Genomic DNA, 4281 nt, shown 5'->3' with positions numbered 1-4281 from the left:
GCTGCACCGCCTCCGATTGGAAGAACGTGAGGAGAGTGGTGAGGACAGCAGAGAGGATCATAGGGGCTCCTCTTCCCTCCATTCAGGACATTTCATCTCAGCGCTGCATATCCCGTGCCCGTAACATCATCAATGACCCATCACACCCCCACCATGGACTGTTCTCCCTGCTGCCCTCTGGGAAGAGGTTTCGCAGCATCCGCTGCAGGTCCACCAGGTTCTGCAACAGCTTTTTCCCTGCTGTCATCAGACTGTTGAACACTAGAACTGTTGAGCTCTAAACTGAACTCTGCATTACACATTCACAGAACTGTACTTTATGACACTACGGACCTCTATCTTGCACTATCTCGCACTACCAACTTTACTGAACTTGTATAAACCCTTTAAATAGAAGTTTAATACATTGTTTAGCATTCCTCTGCACACTCTTGAATACTGTTTTGCCTACTTGCACTATTGCATAATTATCACTGCTGCACTTTATACTTATTTTTAATATATATATATATATATATATATAGTATATGTATATATATATATATTCATAGGATATGTTACTTCTATTCAACTGCAATATCACTACTTTGTTGTAAGACGTATGCAACGGAATTTCGTTTTGTATGCACCATGTGCAGAAAAGATGACAATAAAGTTTGTCTAAGTCTAAGTCTAAGTCATGTCAGGTCAGCTGTCTGGAGAGAGAGAGAAGTCAGGACCTGCGGGCGGAGCACCACCGTGCCACCGCCGCCATGACGGAACTCAAAAGCAAACTCCATGAGGAGAAGCAGAAAGAGTTAGCCATTACCAGGGAGACATTACTGCGGCAGCATGAAATGGAGCTGATGAGAGTGATCAAAATCAAAGATGGAGAGATCCAGCGACTGAATGCCTTGGTCCTCAGCCTGAGGGACGGCTCCATGGACAAGGTGATCCGCTCTATCCGTGTCTGACTATCCGCACGCCACGTCGGGCTTCGGTGCGGCCGCTACCGTATTGTGTAGCTTGTCCCCAGTAAGCGTCGCGGCGCTCCGTTGCGGTCTCAACGGCCCGGTGTGGCGCAATGTCCGCTCAGGTGAGGAGGGGGGGCGCTTTGCTGGCGGAGGTGGAGGAGACGCGGCGGTGTCGGGAGACCGAGCGGTGTCGCCTCCACCAGGAGCGCGGAAGAAGCCCTGGCAGCGGCCCAGCAGGCCTGGCAGTCACGAGCGGCCGAGCTCCGATCGGCTCATCACCAGCATCGGGAGGAGCTGAGCCGAACCAAGAGAGACTGCGAGAGGGAGATCCGCCGACTGGTAGGACTGATCAGATGCGCGGTGCGTGGCTATGTTCCCAATTTTGTTGTATACCTGCAGTGCAATGACACCTAAGGCATTCTATTCTATTCTATTTCACAAGAAGAAAATGTCCGGTTGCTCGCTTCGCTTTTGTCACAGCAAAGGTGTTCTAGTCGATTCAAGAAAAAAATTGGCCGGTTGCTCTCTTTGTTTTTGTCACAAATCTGGCAAATGAGTTTGCCCGCCTGCCTGAGCGCTCCCCGTTTGTACATCCAGACGGATGAGATCAAGCTGAAAGACAGAGCGGTTAGTGTTTTGGATAAAGCCCTGGGGCCGGCCACGTCCACCGCCTTCAGCTGCAGACTCAGGCTGCCGAGCAGCAGATCGCTGCCCTGAGGGATTCCCAAAGGGTGGGCCTAAACTACCCTGGAAGTGGGGTCAACGCCGCTACTAGCAATCCTCTTCATAGCGTAAGCCACCTCATCACACACTTGCAGTACGCATGACTTAGTTCGTTGCTGGAGGAAGGTAGCACAAAAACAGTTTTGAACTTTGAACGAGTGCTTGTGTGTGTGTGTTGCGGGGCGTTTTCAGTCTCAGGAGGATCGGGACACGCGACGGTTTCATCTGAAAATCGCTGAGCTCAGCGCAGTCATCAGGAAACTGGAGGATCGAAACGCCCTGCTTTCTGAAGAGCGCAATGAACTGGTAATTTATTGACGGCACGCTTGAAGGTTTGCGCTACGTTTGATGCGCGCCATCCAGCGAGGCACCCATTGCGCTTGCTTATTAGTTGAGCGGCGCGGCGAGTCGGTTGCCTGGTAGATGTCTTTTATTGGGAGCCAAAGCCACGATTCCGTTCAAACCGATGCAAAAGGAATGGATACGTTCTGGCCCGCGTGTTGTGCGTCTTTCACATCCCGCACTTCATGCTTGCAGCTAAAGCGACTGAGAGAAACAGAAAGCCAGTTTCTGCCACTCCTGTACAAAAACAAACGCCTGAGCAGGAAGAATGAAGAACTCTCGCTGGTGCTGTGTCGCCTTGAAAACAAAGTGCGCTTTGTCACCCAGGAGAACGAGGAGATGGCAAGCTTGGTAAGTCGACGCGGACAACGGCGGCGTGCCAACAGAGTCCACTGCATTTGTGTTCCACAGAGAAGGCCTAGTTCGCTCAATGACCTGGACCGCGGTTGCGGCCAGCAGGACGGTGAAATGGAGTTCCTTCAAGTTGTGGAGCAGCGGCACATCATCGACGACTTGTCCAAGGTCTTCAGGCAGGCGACTCGGTGCACGTACGGCAGCGCCGCGCTCGCTCGCTGTCGCCAGGAAACCTTTTCCGTCCAAAGCTTGGCCGGCGGCCGCCATCCAAAAAATTGGCCCCTTAAATTCCGACCTTTCAAGCAGGAGCATTGTGCGCACGCGTTTGAACACGCTTTAGACTTGTTTTGCCGTTTTCAGCAGCTCAAAGCTCCCGTTTTGTCAGCGCCTTTGCCACTCGCTGTGCGCTGAAAACGACGGACTTGCCCGGCTGCTCAGCCCGTCAACCATGAGCCGCGAGCGCGACGTCGTTGTCCGTAGGCAGCTAGTGGCAAAATGCACCCTGTTAGAGTTGCGCTCGCTCCAACTTATTTTGCAAGAACCACACGGGAGACAAGTAAGTTCTTTTGGACACCTGCAGGTGGAGAGTCCATCCGTTGTACGAATGAAGTCTGACTCTCGGCTCCTGCACGAGCATTTTAATTAAGAGAAACAGGGTGGGTGTAAGAGTGGATTGAATAGAGGAAGCCCTTGACCTCTAGTCAAAACATAGCAAGGGGTGTTTTACGACTTTGTGTCGGAAGGGATAAGCGATAGGGATAAATAAGGGATAAATAATATTATTTATTACAGGTCGCAGTCAAAGTCAAAGCAACACAATGATACGATAAAGATAATCTGGAAAACCCTGACACACCCTGTAGTTGTCACTTTTGGAAAAGACGAGCGTCCCTCCAATCATCGCCGGTGACGTGTTTTTCAGGCTCTGGAGACAGGAGCTCATGTCAGAAATGTCATTGTGACTCGCGTTTGTTTCTGCGCCGGAGCCGTTCGTTCCCTTTGCATCCAAAGAATCTCAAAGGCGGATTATTTGTGTCGACAGGAGAGAGATTTGCTGCTACGATACCGACGTCGAGAATCTCTGAGGAGGAACAAAGCGTGAGGTCCTGCAAGGTGAGTCTGTTTGTTTGCGGCTGCTTGGTGTTGCGCAAGATGAAATGGCCTTTTTCTCGCTATCGTTCCTCTCGTCGATTCATCGTGAGGTGTCGCTTCAGTTTGTTCAGAGAGATGTTTGCTTCCGCGCCCGCAGGTCATCGAAACATTTTACGGCTACGACGAAGACGTGTTGGTGGACTCGGACGGATCGTCCTTGTCTTTTCACACCGACAGAACCCCCGACACGGAACCCGAAGAGGTAGCCCGCCATTTCTGCCAGCGTATTGGCACCAAACATTCCTCTTCAGCCTGGAATCGGACTCGTCTTTGCGTCGCGGGTGCTTTGTCGCCGGTCTGACTGATTCTGGTACTAGTGCTGTGTTGCATTGGTGTGTGCATGAAGAGGCGGAGCTTCGCTGACGCAAGAATATCAAGCGCTGCAACGAGCCTACGCTCTGCTAGCCCAGACCAGCGAAGGGGACTACGACGCCGAGAAGGAGATTGTTAGAGATTTGCTCACTCCAACTTATTTTGCAAGAACCACACGGGAGACAAGCAAGTCCTTTTTAGACACCTGCAGGTGGAGAGTTCACTCGTTCAAGGAATGAAGTCTGAACCCTTGTTCCTGCGAGGGGATATTTATTAAGAGAAACAGAGTGGGGGTTGAGAGTGGGGGTCAGAGTAGACAAATGGCCGAAGCCCCTGGCTGATCAAAGCACAGCAGGGGGTCCTTCACGATGTTGTGTGAACAAAACACTTTGATTGCTTCCTCTGCAGCTAGTCAATCAGTTCAAAAGATCTTAGCACTTTGTTC

General features: G+C 51.2%; 1 long non-coding RNA gene across 2 annotated transcripts; it reads left to right on the top strand.

The window, feature by feature from the left end:
- Positions 1-1085: 1085 nt before the first annotated feature.
- LOC148395905 (uncharacterized) lies at positions 1086-3964 on the top strand. Of its 2 annotated transcripts, XR_015859127.1 has the most exons (6): positions 1086-1292; positions 1551-1744; positions 1869-1982; positions 2214-3330; positions 3415-3485; positions 3622-3963. It is a non-coding gene; the product is annotated as an uncharacterized LOC148395905 (long non-coding RNA). The 2 variants fall into 2 exon arrangements; XR_015859126.1 differs by having other exon boundaries at positions 2214-3485; positions 3622-3964.
- Positions 3965-4281: the final 317 nt, after the last annotated feature.

Source organism: Syngnathus floridae, chromosome 6, assembly GCF_059516105.1.
Source record: "Syngnathus floridae isolate MCC-2025c chromosome 6, RoL_Sflo_1.0, whole genome shotgun sequence".
NCBI classification, from domain to species: domain Eukaryota; kingdom Metazoa; phylum Chordata; class Actinopteri; order Syngnathiformes; family Syngnathidae; genus Syngnathus; species Syngnathus floridae.
The sequence above is the reverse complement of the archived record's forward strand: the minus strand, read 5'-3'. Positions and strand labels throughout refer to the sequence as shown.